The sequence below is a fragment of the Zosterops lateralis genome (assembly GCF_965231275.1).
Source record: "Zosterops lateralis genome assembly, chromosome: 7".
Taxonomy (NCBI): domain Eukaryota; kingdom Metazoa; phylum Chordata; class Aves; order Passeriformes; family Zosteropidae; genus Zosterops; species Zosterops lateralis.
The window spans coordinates 29760025-29783659 of record NC_139767.1 but is presented as its reverse complement, the minus strand read 5'-3'; positions in this window follow the sequence as shown (position 1 = coordinate 29783659).

Here is a 23635-nt window from a genome sequence, read left to right as displayed (position 1 = left end):
CCCGCCTGAGCACCGCGTCCGGCCCTGAGACCCCTCGACTGCTGGAGCGAGGCCGGAGGGGCTGTGAAGATGCTCAGAGGGCTGGAGCAGCTCTCACAGAAAGGCAGGCTGAGAAAGTCGGGGCTGTTCGGTCTGGAGAGGAGAGAGCTCTTAGAGCACCTTCCAATATCTGTAAAAGAGCTGGAGAGGGATTCTTGTCAAGGGCATGTAGAGATAGGACAAGGGGGAATAGCCTTAAACTAAAAGAGATTAGGTGTAGATTATATATCAGGGAGAAATTCTTTACTGTGAGAGTGGCCCAGAGCAGCTGTGGATGTTCCATCCCTACAAGTGTTCAAGGCCATGTTGGACGGGGCTTTGAACAACCTGGTGTAGTAAAAGATGTCCCTGCCCAGGGATTTGAAACTAGATGGCCTTTAAGGTCCTTTCCAACTCAAATCATTCCATGATTCTATGATCCCAGGAGTGGGAGGGCAGCGTTGGCCCCAAAGGCCTGGTGATGCATCCAGAGAGTGCCTGTGATATCCCACCTGTGTCATAGGAAAGGACTAAAATGTGTTTTATCCTTGTTGCACAGCTGACAGCACACAGAGTGAGACCAAAACCTGAGAGTGGGGTGCTTAGTTTGAGGGAATGAGGCAGGCTGTGGTGGTTTCAGCCCTCTGTAATTGCAGCAGGGGGCAACCAGTCGTCCTAGAAAGGGATTTTGCAATATAAGAGCAGATGGTTTTAGGCCTTTGTGGTGCAGCTTCTTGTGCCTAATGATTTGTGAGACACTGCTGGGGAGCTGTGACACTTGTACAGGCCTTGCTCCCCACTCTTTAATAGCTAGAAACACAGTTTTTAAGGCAAACCCTCAGATTTTGCCAACATGTCAGAGGTGTCCCCTTGGAGGAGGGACAGCTGCACAGCTCATCCCCAGCCTCACCACTGTGGGGGCAGGACACAAATCCCAGCAGTGGCATTTGGAGCCTGAAGCTCAGCACTGGGATCCCTGTGCAGCAGGTTTGGAAGGCACTCATGCTCACATGTTCACTCCTCCAGTCTAAGAGAAGGTCCCTTGGGGCAGGAAGAGTGCCACAAGTCACCATGGGATGGTTGGTGAGCAACAAAAAATCCTTTTGCATCTACAGAAAGGAGTAGCCCTGAGATTTGTGGGTTGGTTCACAGGGCCACACACCTTCCCTCCCAAACATCCAGTTCCAGCTGTTTCCACCCCAGCTTCAAAGTCTCCCAACCATCCTGCAGTGCCCTGAAAGAGCTGCCTGTGACAGCCAATAAGGAGTGGTACAGCTTTGCTTATCATTCATGCCCAGCACCAATTAAAAAGACTTAGTTAAGCAAAATGCAATTACACTGTCATGGATAAAAGGGATGCAATTAATTAAAATTGAACACTTTCCCTTAGGAATGATGTTGTTTCCAGATGCTCCCATCCCTGTCCCTGACCATTCCTCATGATCTGAAGAGATTTGGGATGAATTGGGGTCCTTGGGGTAGTTTTGTCCCATCTTGCTGTCTCACATGTATTTATGAGGTAAGTTAGCAAAGACCCTTGAGGACACAAATCTTTTCTGGAGCCCTAAAACAGCATTTCCAATGTATCTGACATCAGTTTTCCAAGAAGATCCATTTCATTTCATATAGGCTATCTGGTGCCAAGCTGATAGTTTTCTCCTTTTGGGAAGAAAACTGAGCCTTATGTCATCTCTGAAGGAATGCAGAACAGCCAGACACTGTGGGATATGTGTGTGGCTGGAAGGATTTTCCAAAATTCACAGGGAAGCAACTGAAGTGAGGTTTCCCATCTCAAGCCCCTCAGGAAGGGAGAGAAGCTGAAGAGAAAAACGTTTGTTAGCTAAAAGCCAGTTCTCCAGGTTTCCAAAGCCTGAAGTTTGTGCTGAATGCATCACAACACGCCTCCTTAGCAAAATTATTGATGATTCCAGCTGTAAAGGTAAAAAAGGCAATTAATGCATTTAAGATGTATTAAAATATGCAATAAAGGAATTAGTTTTCTGCATTACATTCATATTACAGACAGGTAACAATTTTAATACACATGCAGGCTACATCTAAAGCTTAAACTCATCACATCATATATAGGTCATTAATTGTATTTTCATCCTTCTCTTCTGAAGTCTTCTGCTGTTTTAGATCACATCACCACAAATCTGCCAGCACATATCCTTGTTTTTTTCTGTTAAACATCACAGTGGAGGGCAGCATCTGGCTGCAAAACCCTAAGACTTATTTTCTATCTCACTTGGTGTCAGAACTGGTCAGGTTTTGCTCGGTTAACTCTTCCCACCAGCATGGTCCAGCAAAGTCCCAACCAACCATCCAGTGCAGTACACAAGCCCAAGCTGAAAGTTTTCCTGGTCCTGCAAAGGAGCCAGTTTGGCTCTCACAGGCTGCATGAAGCTGATCCTGCACTGATGCAGGCAGCTGCTCTGCTGTGACACTGAGCTGATTTTAACCCAAAGTGCTTAAACAAACTGTTAATGGTAGCTCCAAGTGATTATCTATTTATTTCAGTATTTGTCTTTTTCAAATGTGACCTAAAATCTATAAGTAATTAGTTATTGTACAGGCTGCGGTGTTGCAAAATGCTTCCCTTCATTTTTTATTCCGACTCTGAACTATAGCTCCAAAATCATTCCAGTCACACCAGCCCTCAAAGGTCTAAATGGGGAGGAAGGGGGGCTGACTCCTTAGTATCTTTGAGATTTACAAGAATATTTGAGGATTTTCTGGGGATTCAGTAGTGAGATGAAAAAAAAAAAGGAGTTTTGCAGGCAAACAGAGAAACTTATGTTTCCAGTTCAAAAGGAAAGACACATCCAGATAGAGAAAGATTTAAATGCTAAAATGCTAAATAAACATTGCTATTCAACAGCGTCTTTGTCTTTTGAGTCCTAGGTTAAAACTACTTCACAGGGACTATAAACACTCCTTACTCTCCTTTGTTGGAGCTAAATGAATTTTAACCGCAGAAGTTCCAGTGTGAAGAATTGCCTCCTAAAACTCCTCCCAAGTCACCTAGGTACCCCACCGGAGGAAGGCAGGAGAGGACTTTAGGAGCACTTAAATAAGGTGTATAAGAAAATAGTATACAAATTGCATTTATTTATTCTGTGTCCACTTGTGATGCTTTGTATAAACGCTAACAAATAAGTGGTGTTGTGAAGGTGCTGGTTCTACACCATCAGGGTATGAGCAGCAAAAGGAAGCACAATTCTGCAATGACCTTGCCTTAGGAAATCCCAGTGGAGCCAGGGGATTCAGAGGGCTTTCAGGCTCAGGCCATAAATCACTCAAGATATGAATTACTGCCTTATTAGAGCAGATTCATAACTGTAATTCTAGATAAATACACAATTAGTCTGATCTCCTCTGATAACATGCCAACAGAAAAAAAAAAAAAAAAAGTCACCTCCTACTAAGCAGAGTAACTATTCAAAGGAACTGCAGCAAACTTTCACAGATGTTGAGGCCAGCGGGACCACTGTAATAATCCCATCTGATCTTCTGCGTGGTGCAGGGCAGGAAAACTCCCCCAGGGATTTCTACATCATTTTGAAACTACAGTTTGTTTTCTAGGAAGGTGTCTTACCTTGGCTGAAAGTTTTCTGAAAGCAAAGAAAGCATTGTATTTCTTAAAAACCACCACATTCTTGCCTTATTAATCAATGTGCCAGCTCTCTCCCAGTGACTCCACTCCTGACCTGTGCTGGGACACCAGGAGCCAGCTGAGGTCCTTGAGTGCCATTGTCTGAAGTCTGCTCAGACAAGGCTTAAAAGATAAAATATGTTTTCCTTAACACAATTAACTTCACCTGGCAGGGACAAGCCCACAAACAGGTTTTGGAAGAGCTACTTACTGTTCCAAGCAAGCAGCACACCTCTAAAGGGTTGCTAATGCCCTTGCCAGAGTTTAGAGAAACAGAAGAATGTGCAGCACATGCCAAGATCAAACCAGAGGTGACCTTGATAGTTTTACTTCTGCTCAGCATCTGAAAGGGTATTTCTGGAAGGCTTTTGCCATAATAGCTGTGGCTCACATGAACACTGGGACTCTGCTTTTGCAGTCTCTCTGATTTTAAAGGAGATGTTTGGCTTTACAGAGTAGTGAGAGAAGGAGCTTGTAGAAGGCTCTCAGCACACTTCTGAGGCCCTCAAACTCTTTCCTGGGTGGAAATGAGATCAGACTAAACTAAAGTGTCACTGTTTGCATGCGTAACAGCTAATCCAAATTACCCAGGGCTGAGAGAGGAGGATCCCAAGGCTAAAAGAACAAGGGTGTTTTTTTCCACACATGGGTAAAGACTGTTGACTCAACTTGCAGGGCTATAAAACTTCTCCAGTAACAAGCAGGGACAGACTCCTACAGCAATGCTGCAGGGAAGGGAAATACCCTGTCTCTGAAAATCCACTGATTTCAACCAGACTGAAAGAGCTGCATAAGACTATAAATGGATCTGGCTGTGGTTACGGGGTAGATGAGAGAATGAAGAACACCCTTTTGCTTCTCCTGTGTTTTTACTTCAAAACTGTAAGATTAAGAGTGGGGAAGTCCCCTGCTTCCAGTTTATTTGCTTTAGAAGTCTTTTTGAGTCCCCCAGTGCAAGCTGGCATGAAGAGGGGCAAAAGAAACTCTTTTCTTGACACTGTTCTGGCACACTCTGACTTTACACATCATAGACAGGGAAATGTGAAAAAAAAAGTCACTTTTTCAACATTTTCCTTTTGTTGCTCCCGGATGCACAGTGCCACTTCCCATTACAGGCCAGCATGTCAGCTGTGACCTGCTCGGGGGAGACATGCTGTGACCCCGTGGGACAGGCTCAGCACATTGAGGATGTGAGGGTAAAATGTACAGTCCTCTGTAAACATGTGGGGCCCAGCTCAGTGAGGGGTCCTGAGAGATGAGACTTCAGCAAAAGGCCTCCAAGCATCACCCAGCACGGGAGATGAAGCAGAGAGTTGTGACCTAGGTCACATCTGCAGCTGGTATAAATCAACATCGCTCTCTTGATAACTGGGGAAATACATGCATTTGTTTCTGCTGAAAACTCAGCCTTATTTTGATATGTGTTTTTTTATTATTATTTTTCCCAGCTCTCTAACACACTGCTTAGCTCCTGGTGAGTCTGCTTTTGGGCATGATGGTGGGCTGTGTGTGCTGCCCAGCAGCCTGGGAGGAAGATGAGAGACCTGGCAGGAATAGTGAGTCCTTCCTCAAATGCCTGGGCAACCCAGAAAAGCATGCCTAAGCCTTGGAATCCTGAAGTTTTCTAGTGTGGAAAATAATAGGGACTCTTTCCAAAATGGTTACTTAAACAAGGCATTTTAAATCAAGCTGCACTGATTATTAGAAAGCGCAGTAATTTTCAATCACACACCACAAAGGCATTGTAAAACTGCCGACAACAGCATTTCATCAACACCTCTGGTTCCAAATTTCTCCCACCTTGACACTTCTGCAGTTTAACCCTAATTACTGCTGCTTGCCCCATTATGATGGATGTAGTCCCAAGCTATCTTTCATCTCTGTGCCATCGAGCTCTCAAAGATTGTGATTCCTTCACTTAATGTGAAGTGATGAAATGCATTCTGGTGATAGAGACTGGAAAGATAAAATTTTGCTGAAGTGTAAGCATAGAAGAGAGTCGTGTAGAGCTTTCATCCAAATTACTTTAAAAGAGACATATTTCATAGAATCATGGAATAACCTGGGTTGGAAGAGACCCACAGGGCTCATCGAAGTCCAGCTGCTGGCCCTGCACAGGACCACCCCAAGGATCATACCGTGTGCCTCAGAGGATTATCCAAGTGCTTCTTGAGCTCTGGCAGGCTTGGCGTTTCCAGAACCCTCTGGGAGAAGAGCCTTTTCCTAATATCCAACCTAAGCCCCTCTGACACAGTTTCATGTCATTCCCTCAGGTCCTGTCACTGGTCACCCAAAGCAGAGGTCAGCGTCTATTCCTCCTCTTTCCCTCACAATGCTCTCTTGTGCACTGCAATGAGATCTCCCCTCAATCTCCTCCTCTCCATGCTGAGCAGACCAAGTGACCTCAGCTGCTCCTCATATGGCTGCCCCTCAATGCCTTCACCATCTTTGTTGCCCTCCTTTGGATACTCTCCAAGTTTAATATCTTTCTTATATCATGGTGCCCACATCTGGAGAGAAGAAACTCCTCCTCCAATGTAGAGGGCTTGTTCCCCAGCTAACATCAGGTACCATCAGCTAATGAAGTATTTGTGGATCCCTTCCCTACCTAATGAAGTATTTGTGAGTCCCTTCCCTTATCTTAAGAGGATAGTTTTAGTTTTTGCCTTCTATTCAGTTGTACATCTTCTGCTCTTTAGCTCTAACTGTTCCAAGATGTTCATCTGATATGAATTTACAAACCAGACGATAGCCATCATTTTCACATTAAGGAGGAAAACTCATGTACTGTTTCAAAGGCTTTAACTCTTAATCTGTTTTCAGACCTGTATGTACTGCCTGCTCTGTTCATATTTCTGCCATTTTATTTCCAAATACTCAATCTTTTTCAAACAAGGTCGTGGTAGCTGGCAGTATTTGAAAACACTGATACTGTTGATCAGCAAAAGTCTTGTTGAATTGAAAGAAACCCAAACTCATCTGTCTTGCATGACAAACAACTAATGCAATCTTAGCCCAGCTGAGGTAGGGAGCAGAGATCGGGCCTCTAAGGCCTTTAAGGTTGGTTAAGACAGAAAATATTTTAATCATAGCTCTGAAAGGAAGAGATCACTGTCAGGTTTGGATAGGCTCAGTCAGGTGCTCAGCTGGTGTAAATAAACTCAACTCTGTTGAGGTCAAAACCGTTTATACCCACAGTTATTTTTCCTGAATCAGGAGAACATGTAAAATCCCTTACTGAGTAATTTTCAGCAAGCTTGAGCACTACAATTCTCTCTAAAATTGGGAGGAATGAGCAGTCTGAGAGAGGACCACACAAGTTATTGCAGGCTGTCAGTAGCTGTCAACAGAAAAACGGCTGCAAATCGAAGAATACAAAGTTCTTCTCCATTAAAAGCACAAATTAAGCACATATAGCTGAAAGGAGCTCAAGCACTTTTCTTCCTTTGTGTGCTTGATGCAGCAGGAGAGTGAGTGTCCTGGCAGCAGCATTTCAGGTAAACTGGAGTAAGTCAAATATGTAAATTCTGGGTCTGAGCCATCCCATCTGCCTTTTGAGGGTTGCTGAGAGTTACCTGGCAGGTGATATGATCAGTACCTGGATGGAAAGGAGAGAAATTCAAAGATGAGGGGAACATCCAGCTTTCAAAATGGTCAGAGGAAAGGTAAGTCTAAACCGACTCCATAGGAAAGAGCAGAAATGCAAGGGATCTCCAACAGAACATCAAAATCCCACATCACTATGAAAACAAAGGGATATTTTCAGGGAGTTAGGGATTAAAAATTAGAGTCTGGGCTTCAGAAGAATTTTTAACCACAATCAAGTCAAATTTGTGGAAAAAAGAAAGCTCATATCATCACCGAAACTGCGGGAAAAACAAAAACCCTCCACCAACGTTTTAAGTGTTAGAGAACCAAGGCATTACTTTATTCTGGCCAGGATGTGCAACAGAAATCATTTCACCTACACGTTGCCTACACCTACACCTATAGCTCACGTTATGCAGAGAAAATCATTCCATGACACATGAATTTTACCGGATTTTTCTGCTACTTATAGAGTCAAAACCCACAGAAATTCATTGGTTCAATGTTCTTTGGTCCCAAGTTACGAAGTTGTCAGTATTTGGTTTCCTATTGGCAATCGACCTCTTTGCCTTCAATGTTAAGTAGGTTCTCATTCTTGGCTCTCTGATCTCTCTTTTACCAGACCAGGTGTCTCTGACCATGCCAGGGGTGATGTTTGGAGCTCATGGTCGTTGATGGTTGTTACCTTTTGTGTATTTTCTGTGCTACTCACAGTCTGTTGAGATGTTGAGCTCATCATGCCTCGAATGATGAAACAGTCCTTTGAAAAGAAACTTTAAATTCCTTTTGCCCCTGGGCAAAGGCGAACAAAACCCCTGACTAAAGTTATATTAAAAAGTTTTCAATTTGGTATCTTTTCCAACAATATCAGGTCTAAAAATATCTTGGCACAGCAGATATGAAAGCTGGAGTAGTAACAGATTCTTTTTGCGAGCTTAAAAAAAAAACCAAAAACTTGAGATTGAGCCAAAATGCAAATTTTTTCTGTTTTCTTACCAAAAATATTACCATTTCTAGAGAAAGTGAGTGTTAAAGATTTTACCAAGTTTGCATGTCATCAATCCACAGTAATTTAGAGATGGTCCAGCAGTGAGGAAAGCAGCCTTATCTACCCCAGGCAGAAGTGGCCAAAAAAGGAGTTCAGCCCACCCAGCTCTGTGTTTGTGCCACACTAAAACTAATTTAATCCTAACATCCCTGTACCCACCCTGCCAATAAGCACTTCAGAGCATCCCAGCTAATTTCTAGAAACTTTGTCAATGGTGACCATCTGTCATTGGGAAAACACGAAAAGGCGGATTAGTAACAGACTGGCAGGGAGTACTGGAACACTTGCAGTATATTTTACTGACTACAGATGTAAACACAATGAGGATATTGTTTTGAAATTAAAGGAAGAGCAGGAAATTTTGCAGTGTTTTCCTGAGTTGGTTTGTTGGCAATTTTTTTTTTTACCCTTGCCACATCAGTGTTAAAAAAAGACTGGCAAGTGAAAAGACTAATAATAGGGCATAAATGTACCATTTTGGGGAGTTTCCCCTGGGGTCTGCTCCCCCTCTTTTACTGCTCAATTTCCACCATTACTGCACGTGAGGTGCATGTTTATGCTGCTGCTGAATGAATGCACAGATGCATCTCTGTTATCCTTAGAAGTATAAACTGCTTTTTCTAACAAATACATTGCCCAGTGCACAAACGCACCTAACGAGCTCCTTCTGCCTTGTTTGTTGGAATACAGCACCTTCTGCTGAGACTCAGATAAAACAGAAAGAGCACAGAAACCTCCTAGAAAAGCTAAATGAGGGGACTTAATTGCCTCAGCAGTTTTGCTTCCAAAATTAGAGGGGAAAATGTTTTACAGATGAGAAGATTTTAAAGTGCGTCAATCACAATAAGAGAGATTTCTGTTTGAAATGCTGATGGTCGAGACATCTCCAGTGCCATGTTCATTGCAGAAGGAGAAAATATTCAGAGAACTGCCAAAAATGTCATCCAGGGAGGGAACCTCTCCCCAGATCTTGTCTGCACTAATAAGAATTTGCTGGCACTTCTGAAGGCATCTTCTGCTGAAAAAAGTCTTTCCCATTCCCTCGGTGAAGGGAGACACACTCTTTGGCTGGTGTGAATCCAGATACTGCTGCTCCTGCTACCATCAAAACATCATTAAAAATCACAGCCTGAGAGGCATTACTGCAGCAGGAGAAGTCTCTGGCAAGAGACAGTCTTTGGCTGGAGGCTTGGGAAGGGGTCTGTAACACTGCTGAAGCAGACATAGGGGCCAGCGAGTCCCCCAGAGTGGGGCAAAAAGCATGAAGGCAAATCTGCAATTAGTAGGGCAGTGTTGGGCAATGGACATGATCCACAGGAGTGGAGCCTGGCTGGGATTGCTCCCACATCTCTCCACTTCCCTTTTTCATCAGTACTCTTGGGGATTGGCCTGGAGGTAACCAAAGTGATGGAAATACTTCACTGACTTTGACAGACTTTGGATCCAGCTTCTCATGACATTTTATCTTCTCGTACTGTTCCAAAAGGTCCTACAACAACAACCATGAGGCTGAGATTTTCAAGTCTACTCCCATCACTTTCAACAGAGACTTTTCTTCCACCTGCCGAGACAACCCCGAGCCACGCACGTTAATAATTAAATAACAGCTGAGCACCAGGGGAGGGGAAGTGACAAAGCTGCCAAAATCCTTCTGAGATATTTTGACAATCCACAGCCTGAAAAGATTTTAAATGAGGGTCTGGCCCCTTGTTACTCTCCCACTTTCTCCTGCATATCTTTAAGCATCACACGGATTACGCATCATCCATCCCAGAGATGCGTATTGATGTCATAACAATATTTCCCACACCGGACTCCACAACGCCGAGCTGCAGACACAGTGATTAACAACTGCTTTTGCCCCTGTACCTTCTGGACTCCCATCAAAGTAGGATTTGTCCCAATTAATCAAACCCAAGTGTTCTTTGCTGCCACACTTGTCTGCACGGAGAAGATCCCAAACGTTCATCCCGGATGCTGAGCGCGGCTCTAACCTTTCGCTGGAGTCTGCCGGGAGCTGCTGCTCATTTATATACAAAGCACAGCAGGTAAAAGGGCAGCTAAACATAATTTACCTGGAAGTGAGGTTAAAAGTGGTTTACCAGCTTGATGGTGTTTGGCTTGAGAAACAAGACGTTAATTAACACCTGCCCATTGATTAATATTGACCAGGTTCTTGCCTCGCGCAAGTTTTAAGCAGGTGATGCCTAAATTTATTTTTACTTAAGTTTTACCTGTACTAAGAATATTTTGGCTGAACTTTGGCCAAACATGAACTTCCTTCTGGCCTGACATCCTAACACAGAGAAGACTTGCACCTCCACTGATGACTGCAAGCACTGCTGCTCTGGGAGGTATTCCTGCCCTCAGTGGGAGAGGGCCCCAGGACACCCTGATCCAGTACCACTGACATTAATGAGCCTTGTCACTGCTTCCAAACTCTCAAGGCCAAATCCTGCTGCCAGCAAGGCTGGGGCTTTGTAACATACTCTCCTTGCCTTGGGACCCATGACCAATTTCACTGCAGGCATGTTAGAAAGACCCAGCATAAAGGCACAAATCCTCTGTTTCTTTGGAAGACGTCATGTTCATTTAGCAGTGGCATCCTCCTGATGCTGTTGCAGCAATTGCAGTGCACTGTGGGGTATTTGCATGATCTCAGCACCCCAAGTGCCCTGCTGATCCCACAGACAGAAGCTGGGCTATTTCACCCCAAATAAGAGAGAAGACCTGCCCCATGCTTTGTGATTGCCCCTGGATGCCTGTGACACAATTAAAATATCCTTATTGCCAGGGTGGTCCTCTTGGTGCAGGAATATGGTCCCAATTCATCCTCTGAAAGAGTGTGTTTATCACTTCTCACCCATGAGATACAAACAAAATTAAAGCCAGTTATTCACTCACCTGAGGCAGGAGGAAGTCTGGATTCCTGCAGTTAACAGACACAGAAAGAGGGGAAACTGGCTTTCCCGTGAATCTTTCCCCAAAAAAGGCAGCATGAGGCCCAAAACTCACTCACAATGGGACCTTCCACATTCCAGGACCCCCCATTCAAAGGAGGGAGATGATTTTGGAGCCGCGGTGGGAGTTTGTACAAGCACCTAAGCCTGATCTTTGTCCACAAACTCTCTTTTGGGCTGGCCAAAGCCCATTGAAGCCGCTTCTGCAAAAAGCAGAGCAGGTGAGAAAAGCCTTAAGGAAGCAAAGACAAAGCCTTGAAGCTGCATCTGCCATGGCAGGCCTTGAAATACAGCCCTTGCTTTGCACTGTTTTGTTTTTTGGTTTGGGTTGGGTTTTTTCATTTTTTGTTAAGGGTTTTTTTGTGGCTCTTTAACTGGTGTTTATTAAAAAGAGACCACATTTGAAACTTGAAATATCTTTTTCCAAATTGCCATAATTTCTCTCATGCTCCAAAAATTCAAGTTTTCTCTTGACTTGAATTTTCCATAAATAAAAACCCTCTGCAACTTTGAAAAGTTTTAATAAAAGAATCTTAGAGGCATCTTACTATCCTCACCTAGAGGGGAGAAAATTCCTTTGCTTGTTGGCAGGGTGGAAAATGCTAGTAGTAATGGCAGCTTAAGGAAAAATTAATTTTTGGATGATGAGGTGGGGTTTTTTTTATGTCCTGGGAATTCAAAAAGTTTGTACATAGCAATTTATACCTTTAACTATAGTAATATTAAAGCAGGTGTTTGTTTAAGTTTGAGCTATTAAAAGATTTCAATGCATTCAAGAATCAATCTGATAATATTCTGTTCTCACCTCCACTTTCAAAATGGGATGACTTTGCACTCTGGAGTCATGCTGTTCACTTCAAGATTGACCTGACTGTTATAGGACAGGTGAAACAATCCCAGCTGCAGTGTTATTTTAATCAGACCAAACATTCTGAAAACAACAAAAATACACCAATCACTTTTTTTCTGATGTAAAACCGGTAGAGCACACCCTGAGCCCACCAGTGAGACTGCTGCTGTAGCCACTGCTAATGGGCACCATTTTGCAAGGTTGGTTTTGTTTCCTTCATTGGATCGTTGGGTTGGTTTTAAGGATAGATCAAAGTGACACATCTTGCCCATCACAGATCAATAATCCAGCCTGTACTTGGCCTGTGTCCTGTCCTCCTACCTCCTAACCACTGAACTAGAACAAGCATTAAAGGACTGAAATCAGTCCTGGCCCAAGAAATATGCCATAGACAGAGATCTCACTCTGGGCCATGTTGCAGAAGCACATTTTGTTCTCTATGCTCCAGAACTCCCAAGAAAGCATCCTGAAAACCATTCTTCAAAACGTTCTGCAGCTTGGCCTTAAATGCTGAACACAAATGGGGCAACCTCAGCCTTCAGGAGCTGCTCCATGGCTCAGGCTGTTTCAGCACTCCCATCTTCTGCCAAGGGCTTGGGGTTTGCTCACATTTTATGACTGTGCAACAGGGACAGCTGGTCTAGTGATCAGGTGAGAGAGGAAGAGTATTCCTAATATATAAAGGTGAATAGAAGGATGAAAATTATTTAGATCTGTGGTTTAATGGGAAAAAGTTATTTCCTTGCAATCGAAACCTGGTCTCTCCAAAACAAAGGGAAGGCTGAATTTGCTTCATCTCTTTATAGGCAGATCAGTGCACCAGGCTGCAGCCACTACTTGACTGACACAGAGATTTTGGAAGCTCTGTGAGTGATGAGTCATGTCCCTGTAGGAGTGTCCCTCAGCCCCAGCACGGGCAGAGGACAGCCAGCCTCTCCTCTGGGTGGATGTACAGTCATACTCAGCATATGAATAAATTGTAGCTCTCCAAGACTCATAACTCAGCTAAATCAGTTCCAGTTTTCATGGGAGCACCCAGCTACACTCATCAAGGAGACCTATTCCCCTGCCAGGATTTATTTGCCTGCCCCAAGCTGCTTTTACTGTGCAGATGTTAAAAATAAAGATGCAGTGACTGTTTACTGTTTGCTAGAGGAAATAAGGTTTTTGTACTCTCGTATTGAGGAATGAGCAGGCTAGGTCAGCTCACAGTCCCCACCACACATATAAAAAAAAAAAAAAAAAAACCACCCCAAAGAAACAGGAAAAATATGCTAACCTTTTTGTCCAGAGAGAGGCCAAGGTTTGGAATCAATGCCCTGGCAGGCAAATACAGAAATCCACTTTAATAACCAAGAGACCTGGACACCTCTTTAATTATCTGTGCTGGTCACCCCAGCAGCCTGGCCTTGTCTGAGTGCTCACCCAGGGCTGTGGGGGGCAAATGTCCTGCTGAACCCCAGTCCCACATGCCCTTGGAGGTCACCTGCCAAGACTGAGCAGCTGCAAAAAAACTTACTTTTCTGACACTTATTTTTTATGAACTCCTACAAGCTGCCAAGAAGGAGATTTTCTTACAGGGAGAGTTGACTGAAGCAGCAGGAAGACATGAAAAATGCCCATTCTCCCCCCACTTTCTCATTCATTGGTAAATTAATGAGAAGCATTTGCAGAGGACACAGGCATTGCAGCCCACACTGCACACTGGGTTTCCCCCTCCCACGTAACCTCACAGGTAAACAGCATCACCAAGGTCTGGCTTTGTGACAAAAGGCACCCACCATGGCCAGGGCCAAGTCTCTAAGAACCACTCTTCAATTAAATTAAAAACATTTCTTGCAATAGTGTAATTCAGAGTCTAGGCTTAAGGGAGGATTTTTGAATGCCAAATAATCCATTAATTAAAAGTTTAAAAACCCACCCTTAGTTACCGGCTATTCTGAGGTGAGAAACTTACACCCAACCTCTGCAGAATGCAGCTATATTGACTACAAACAGGATTACTCACAGGAGCTTTTCATTTGCAAGTTTTCTGTGGAGTTTGAAGGTCACACATTAACAAGGGCTACAACCTCCTTCGAAAAACAGCAAGGCATTACCTCTGCTGCTGCTGCTTATGCAAGGAAACAATAAATGCCTTTCTTAAATGGCATAAATTGAGCTGTGCTGATGTTTCACAAAGGCACAAATTGATTGTCTTATTTAAATATCAGCTTGTTTGCTCCTGGATGAGATCTGAGCTGCTCCACCATGGACAGACAAGATTAACTCATCTCTGAAGCAGGAAGGGCCAGCTCAGAGAGCCCAGCACAGCTCATCAGGCTGGTTAAAGCATATCTGCAGGGACAAATCACTCTATCCCACTCAGGCAGTACTTTGCCACTCATGACCCAATGATCTGAGTCTCCAGAAGTTGAGATTTGACATGACCAAGCCAGAAGAACCTTTGGCCTATTCAATGATCCTTCTTGAGACCTTGGAGTTGAGAGGAGCCACTGTGTGTCTGCTGTGCCAGGGCAAATGGGCAGCCAGGGATTCCTGCCCACACCAGATCCCCCAAACCATGCCTGGGGTCTGCAGGCAGCCTCACAGAGGTGACACAGATGTCACCTGTCTGCCTTGTTTCTGCTGGCAACAACTCCAAACCCTCACAGGTGTGGTAGTGCTACAGAGACAAGGTGAGGTTGTTTCCCATCTCTCTTCCCAGCCCTGGGCAGCACCACTGGTGTGCAGCACATGCCTGAGGACTCCCTGTTCTCATCAGGGACACAGTGGGGCTTGTTGAGGAGCAAAGTAAGCTCACCTCTGTCTTGCCTCTGGTCTCTGCAGTAATTAGTTGTGCCCTGGAGGACCCTTGGGAAAAAAAAAATTATACATCTGAAGAGTTCCTTTTATTTTGAATTAATTTTCAGACATTTTAATTGTCTCCTTCAGAACACTTCAATGACATCTATCTTTTTTAAAAGTCTTAATTAAAAGTCAGGATTCCAAAACTTAGAAGGATAGCAGTGGAATTGTCACAGGGCAGATCCACAGACTCTTACCCCACCAGACACCACAAGGGGGTCGATGATTTAGGAAAAGGAGTTGATCTGTCTCGTCCACTAAATGTCTGCTTGGGACCAGAGAAGCCACCTGAGAGCAGCTCCATGAGGTGTCATTCCTGGCAGATCAAGCCAGGAGGTTCTTTTCCAAAATATGCACCCATGACATATACTGCTCCCTGACCACAAATCCTCTCCTACCGGGGTGAGAGCCACCCTCCACATGGCACCAGCAGGTTTTAGGAGCCTGGACTGGTGACTGGGGCCATCTGCAATCCAGTTTTACCTACCTTAAGGACCTGCTAGGGTTACAACTCTTGACCCTGTGGTATGTGCAGCAGCCACCCAGCTTGTGTCTCCTGGCTTGCATTAAAAGGATGCTAAGTAAATTTTTCTCAGGATAAGATGTAGCTTATGCACCTTCTGTGATTCTTTTTTCTCACTGCTTCTGACATTCTGGTGTGTCAGCTTTGTTCTGCACTATTACAACTCCTCGCCTCAACTGTGGCTGGGTGGAAAGCCTTCTTGAAAGATCACAGACAAAACAGGATGGTAATGGGGACAGCAGCACAGCCAGGCTCTATTCTTAGATGTTGGGTTGCTTGTCTGTCTGGACACTACCAAAGAGAAGTCCAAAAATGGTTTTGGGACAAGGACATACAGCCCATGGTAGAGCCATATGTGTATTGGAGATCTCAGATGTGTGACCTGACATAGGCAGGAGAATCCTCCTGGACTCAGCCTCTAGGAAAACACCTCACATTGGGAAAAACTTAGCCCCAGCTGTCTAAGCCAAACCTTGTTAATAATAGGAAGGCTGCTGACTTCCTGGGAGCTCCCCAAACTCGGCATCTGTGTGGTCCCACAGAGCAGGCTGTGAGGCAAGGGTCAGCTTTGCTTCTTAGCATCTTCATCAGTACCACATAATGACACAGATTCTGAATACCAAATAAATCATGTCTTTCATAAGCATTTATTGCTCATTAGTTTGGACACCGAGATAATGAATGACTCATTTGTCTTCTAAATCCCTAATGACCATTAATTAAAGAATTAACCCAGCTCGCTGAGAAATGGAAGAAATCAACTGACAATTATTTACAGATATATACAAAAAATTCACAGCTATTTTTGAGATTCCAGGATGCTTTGTCAGGGAATTGCAATCGCTCACCAAAGTGCTGTTCTTTAATTTTCAGTTGGAAAGCTTCAGAGCATTTCTCCTGGCAATTGCTAAGTGGCTGAATGATTGCTCCCCATTGACAAACGAGGGGCTGGCAGGTCGCAGGTGGTTATGTGCATTCTTATAAAGCAGCACAATGCCAGTCAGTGCTGCTTAGCTGTGTGTGTCACCTTTTCATAACAACAAAGAAAAATACCTCCAAAGGTTTCAAGTGCTTTGCTTATTAAGCAGTTGACTGATTGCTCCAGACTGACAAGTGACACGGTGAAAGGTACCAGGTGCTGCTGCTTTCTGGTGTGCTAGAGCTGCCCACCATCCTTTTGGACTAGCACATTAGTGAGGGGCACAGTCAGAAGATGAAGATTTTGGTGGCTTAAATATTTTTAAGTACCCGTTATGCAACGTGTTCTTGTCGACCCAAGACCTCTCCTGTAACAGAGCAACTCCTTCTATTCACTCTGAAAACAACAGGAAAAACACTTGACTGACCACTTGAGACACAAAAGTTTCCATGGAGGCAGACAGGAGGCTCAGTGTAATTGGGTATCAGGTGAGGAAGCACTAGGAAGTTTTTTTTTTGTGCGTTTCCTTTGAACCTGCTGCTCACCAGTGAATACTTGTGTTCAAAAAACACGGTGAATAATCCCCTGGTCATTCCATCCATCATCTTCAAGATATCACAGCTTCTAGCTCATCTCCCTCAGAGTCATTTATTTTCCAAGAGGAAAAGTCCCAGTCTGTTTAGTGTTTGTCATATGGAAACTCTTGCATGCCCTTGGTCATCCCTTACCCTTCTCTGTATCTCTCCTGATGGATGAATGGCGCTGTTGGCTTCACTGGAATCAGTAGAAGCACAGAGTTGGGATTGCAGTTAAAAGTGTGTTGGTTTCACGCGTGGGTTTTAATTTTCCAAGCTACATGTACTCTCACATGACAGTGGGCTGGAGTAGAAAAAAAGTGCTGTTTGGATCACTACAGGCTATAAAAACACAGCCTGTGCATGGGCTTGGTTATCTGGATCACTCAGTAGCTTGCAAGACCTCAGTATTAGATGATGCAATAGCCAATACATGCCTTTCAACTTCACAATACTCATTTAATTTATACCCTGTAATTTACATATTCAAGTGTTGGCTGCTGATGGGTGGAAATGAGACCTCATATTGCCAAAACAAGGCATTCCAAAATCAGGTTAGATGCCACCCTGCCTCCAGAAAACACATACAGTAAGAATGTTCTGGGAGAGAGATTTTTAATCTGTGATTTCAGAACCCGTGCAGTCTGCTGAGGTCACGTTTCCAGGATTTTTGGATTAGCTGATCTTTTTGCCAGTGTCTGAGCACCTCATGGTGACTCAACCTATGATGAGGGTTTTGCTGCAGAGTCTTCCCTGCAGCCACTCCCCCAGTCTCTGCCTGTGCCTTGCCCATGGTCTCCTTTGGCAGACAGGGGCAGACATCGTGGCTGGGGGCATTTTGTACTGTCTGAGGTGGGACTGCCGTCGTAGCATTTTTTAAAAAAACACCTCGAAAAATGTAAATTAAACCAAATTTGTAACCTACTCTGTTTAAGCCACGGCTGGATGGGGAAATGCTTAAGATCTCAGTATGTTTGATGGACTGGAAAAAACATTTCCCAATTAGCCCTGCCTAATTATAGCCTCATTAATGAGAGAATGGACCGTACTAAGCCATTGGCAAAACCAGGCTGCCACAAAGAAAAAACGAGGAAAGGCCTTAGATTTCATGACCTGTGGCACTTCCAGGCTGGAACACTTATGGCAGGTCTCATGGATGACCCATCCAGACATCAGGAGTGTGGGTACACTGATATGCCTGAGCAGGTATTTCTAATTTTCCACACGTGATAATTGGCAGTAGGTGGTGCCACCCCCAGCTGTCCCCCAGCCATGCTCACCCCCAAGGCTCAGCAAGCACACCTGCCCTGCATGGGCACACCCCTGGTCCTGCAGCAGGTCACCTTGGTGCCAGCTCCAGCAGCTTTGAACTGACACGATGGGACAGAACAATTGCCATGAAGCTGCACAAAAAAACCCATGGGATTTGGCATTTCAGAATGACATAATGGACTAGAAAATACCTTGGACTCTGAGTCTCCAGCTCCTAGGTGAGAGGTGAAAAATTAAGGTGGAAATCACCAGCTAGGGTGAATACAACATACATACATGATTAAAACCAGGCTGGGCTCACCCAAGACCCAAACAACTCCATGCTTCAGTGGCCACTGCACCTAGAAGCCCTCTCTTTTTTCTTTTTTTTTTTTTTTTTTATTTTAATAAACCAGTGTGTAAGCAGACGGAAAGGCTTGGTGCATGGACTAACTTTTAATTGATTAATTGACTTAATTAATTGCCTTTCATTTTTTTTTCCTCCTGGCCATCTCCCATCCTCCCAGGCACACACCAAATTGCTGGCAGAAGCAAGACGAGAGCAAACCCAAGCGTTGAAGGTGGGTGTTTGGCAGCAGAGCTGGGCGCCTGCTCCATGTTCATCACTGCTGGGAGGACAGCAAGGAGCCAGAAAGTTTCATCATGTCCGAAAGAAAAGAGCAGAGTGATGAAAGACTGCTCAGATGGTGCTGCGGGGTGCCGAGGGTAATAAATCAACCAGAAAGAGAGTCAAAACAAACAGCAGCAGAACCCTATTTTTGTGCTGAATTTTGAGCTTGCTTTGTTTAAGTTTGGAAGAATTGGGTGAGGGCAAGTCTTTGCTTTTATATAAAATGTTTGCAGTAAAATTCCAGTTTCTCTCCAGGCTCTTTTGTTTAAATCAGAATGATTTTATTTTTTTTTTTTAAATCAAGAATGATCCTTCCACAAAGGGTTTTGTAAATGGTACATCTATAGAAATAATATTTTAAATAGGATTACTTTATCCCCAAATTGCTTTTTAAAATAAAAACTCATGTTTATTTAAATGTTCAATTTGAAAAAACATTGACCAAAATCCTCTTAGCAGAAACCTCGGCCACAGTGTAATGAAGGGGATTTTTGTTCTTGATTACAATAAGGACCAAGATTAATCACAACATGATTTTGAGAAACAGCTGTATTTTTGGCTAGAGGGGAGAGAGTTTAAAAATAAAGTTGGCATAAAGATGAAAAAAAGACTTAGACATTATGTTTAGCTAATTAGCTAATTATCCTGTCCTAGCAGTCTGCACAAAATGAAAATACTCTTAAAGGAGCATCAAAATCCTGCAAATTTCCAAAACATGTTTTGGAAGCTGTTTTGCCCTCTGATTCCTTCCCTGAATTCCTCTTCTTTCCTCAGCCCAGCCAGTGATGGATTCAATCCCCTCTGTTCACTCTGGGGGGTGAGGGGCAGGTATGGACCTGCCCTGGCGGAGCTTCCCAAGCCTGAGATCAAACCTGGCAGCTGTCAGGAGGGGCATCCTGGTGTTCCATGGCTCCTCTCCTGCACTGACACACCCCAAATTGCACAAATAAAGACTAATTTATCCCTTTTCCACCTGCTGGGAAACATGCAGACCAACCCTTTGCTCTTGGGGCAGAGGAGGGGTACTTTTACATTTGTAATCAAAGCTGTAGTTAGATGTGTTAGTTTTAGCTCAGAAATGAGGAGCCTCCCATGCCCAACTCTGAGCAAGCACTGACTAAAAAGAGATTTCCAGCCCAAGACCAGAGACAGCTACAGACAACCAGGGTGAGAGCAAGGGCTGAAGCACCCACCACTCAATGATGGCAGTGTCAGGTCAATGGCTGGACTAGGTGATTTAGAGGTCTTTTCCAATGTCAATGATTCAATGATTCCATGACCTTGAGTCACCATCAACTGATTATTTTGGAGTGGGACCATCTGAAGAAGGAGCTACTGAAGATCATGAAGGAATGGGGAGATTTACAGAGGGGAAGAGATGGCCACTGACAACTGAAAAGGGAAACTCCATGGTGGCTCATCAAGCTGCATTTGTCTGGCCAGGAGGAGAGGTGAGTGCAGGGGAAGCTGGAGGAAAGATGTAACACCAGAGGGTAATGGAGAAGTGGTTGCTTGTAGCTGCTGTACAGAAATAGCATGTAGGGCATAGGCATAGCCTGGATGCAAAAGGCTTGAGCTGGCAACCAGACACTCACTAGGATATGTCAAAAAGATAGTCTGTGGCTGTGATTTGGGAGAGCAACACTGCACTGTGAGCCACCAACACTCTCTGAAGTTTGCAGATGAGCCAACCTGAAGAGAAGTGGAGGGAGAAGAGAAGGGGTACAAGGGTAAAGCTGTGTGGAGCTCTGACACTATTATGGAATGACAGCAAGGATGGTCCAGAAGGGATGGCACCACTCTTTTACCACTGGTCTTTGGGAGCATCGTCCTTCCCCAAGGAGTTGTGAGGAGCAGGTGGATCTGCCCTGCCAGCAGGACTCAGGAGGGAGAGGAGCCAGGGTTGTAGAACACTGGGCATTCAGCCCTCTACAAGGTTCAGAAGAGCTCTGCTGAATGTCTTGCACCTTACTTCACCCACTGCAATATTTCAGAGGAAGGGAAAGAATCTCAGGGAAAGTTATAAAAAGTTATAAACTCCAATAAACTCGGACACACTACTACAGCTGAGGCAATCATGATCCCTTCAGAGATGTGCTACCACCTCCTGGGATTTCACACATCCAGAGCTTCATCAACAGTGGTGCTCAGGGGCTTTGCTCCACTGCACTCTTTAAAAAAAGGCAGCCAGTCCCACATCAGCTTTGACATGAGTCTGGTGAAACCAAACCATTCCCCCTCCAAAGCCCTCTGATCCTCAGCATCTCCAAGCAAAAGCAAAGCAGCAAACAGCACCCTGAGAGCAGGAATTAAATCTGTTCCATTTGATTTGTTTCGATGTTGCTGTACACTGTGGTGCCCCAGCAGCAGGGCACGCTGCTCCCTGGTGAGTGCCAGGACATGAACTCAGCTGCCACAGAGACCAGGGATCCCCTGAGACAGCAGGATCAAGAAGGGATGAGAAGGTGCAGCAGGGACCTGCCAGACAGCCCTTGTCCCAGCCAGGTCCTTGCAGAAGGCACAATAATACAAGTTTTCCCTGGCATCAGGAACACTGGTTGTTCCTAACAGATGTCTGTCCTTACCCAATGAAACAAAGAAATGCTGAGACACCCTGTTTCTTCCACCACCAACATTCAAAGCATCCCAAAGGAGAGTGGAAGCTCCCTGGACTGAAGACTTTTTATTTTATTTCTGCTGCCTTGGCCTTTCAGCTGTAAGTTACCAACTCTCCTGTCGTCCTCTACCAGGACAGCTGTTTTTATCTACAGTTGTACAAAAAGTCAGCAGGTATCACCACATACTTCCTGGGTACAATTTGGAGATTTCAGAGCTTGCAGTCTTCCTTGGCAAGAATTGTGTCATTTTGACAATGCTCTCCCCAAACTCCCGCACTAAGAGTCTCCTGGATTAGTGTGGAGTGTCAAAATGAATATATCAGGCTCCAACCCACATCTATTAGATCAAGTCTGGCCTGCCTAGTAAAAGCAAGTTTGTTGGGCATGATGCCTTGGTTGGCTGTAATAAGGAGTGGTAAAGTGACCTCACAGAAGTAAAATTTGACCTCAGAGAAGTAAAATTAAGAGGGCAGAGCTAACTGCAGTGGAGTAGGATATTAGCAGTAACATCCATGTGCCTTTGCCAAAGGTTTGTCTGAAGTGGGCAGCAAAAATCAAGCAGCAGGGTTGGGCTTTTGTGAGTGTGTCAGCCAACATGAAGCTGGTAAGGAAAGGCAACCTGTCACCTGAGCTACTGGGGACAAAGTGGGACACAACTCTGCCCACTGCCAGCAGTAAAGAGAGTGGCCAGGGACAGTAGTTTCTCCTCCCTGGACATCTTAAGCCCCTGGTCTGTTCAGCAACCAGCACCCTTCTGGTCAGCCACACCAATAAATCCACACACCCCACTGATTTTGTGAGGCCAGTTCCTCACATCTAACCCACCACACACCTCAGTAAAGACTTGTAACAACTTTTTTAAAACCATCTATCACTGGAGTCCAAAACAAAACACCTCTTGTTCAGCAGAGAAAGGATCTGGACCTGGTGGAGTGAGTCCAGAACAGTCATTCTTGCTCTGGTTTCTCCTTAGATTTGTGTTTTTAGCATCATCCCTGTTTAAAATCCTGTCTCAGAGGTTTTACTTGCGTGTGGTGAGCCATGCCCAGGAGCAATTCACTAATTGCTGTATGACCAATGGTCCTGCCAGTACATCACAGTTTCAACATCCTTGGCTCAGGTGCAAACCCAATTTCATAAGAGTCTTTTGATTTTAACAGCACATTGCTGAAGTGGGGAGGAGATGGGTAATTCATCAGCTGCAGAGTCTCTAAGACATTGCTCTCTTCATGCTCAGTGAAGAACAACGTCAGCATTCAAGCCTTGTCTTGAGAGGCTCCTCACCCCAGCTGTCATTGTGTGACCCCAACTACTTGTTTTTGACCTGCTGAGTCTTTGCAAAAAAATTTCCCTGATGGATACCCCGAACTTCCCAAACCTTTGCACGCTGCTGTCAGATGTAAGCAGATTTGACTGTTATTGCATGAAACAAGATACTAATAGCTAATAGGCAATTCATTTGGTGCTGTCAGCTTCGTGATTATCCACCTCAGGGACATGGCCAAAGAAAATGTGAACAAAATGTATGGGCCAGATCCTCATCTCTTCAAATCTGCCTCATTATCTCTATTTGTGCATGGGAGATTTTCACAATCTGACACTTAATTCATGTGAAGGACCAATGTCAGCCACTGGGAAAGAAGGACTTCATCAAAAACAGAAGGTTTGCCACAAAACACGTGGTGTACAAGGTAGGATTTTAATGTAGAGGCAAAAGGGTTCAGAAATTAACAACAAAGGTTAATTGTCTACTCATATTGAAGACCAGCTCTCCCATGGGTATCATTGAGTGCAAGAGCAAGTCAGTGCTTGAGTGGCTTTTGACATTTGTCACGTTGGGGTTTTTTATCAAACTCATGTGAGGGAAAAGCTGGGCACTCAGACACATGATCTGTGTTTGCTTAGGTCCCCCAGACTGATGCTGGCCTGTGGCAAGGACAAGGTGGGGCACAATTTTCCATGAAGGATCTCAACACACTTTGGATACTTGAATACTGACATGCTTGATGCTCCTCAGAGCTGGAGGTCTGGTGGCCTGTTCTCACATGAAGTCACCCAGTGACAAAAACACTCAAAACTTAGCAGCCACCCCTCACAATAACAATGTATGTAATGGGTCTAGGAGTAATAAAAGACATAACACTCCTGAAAT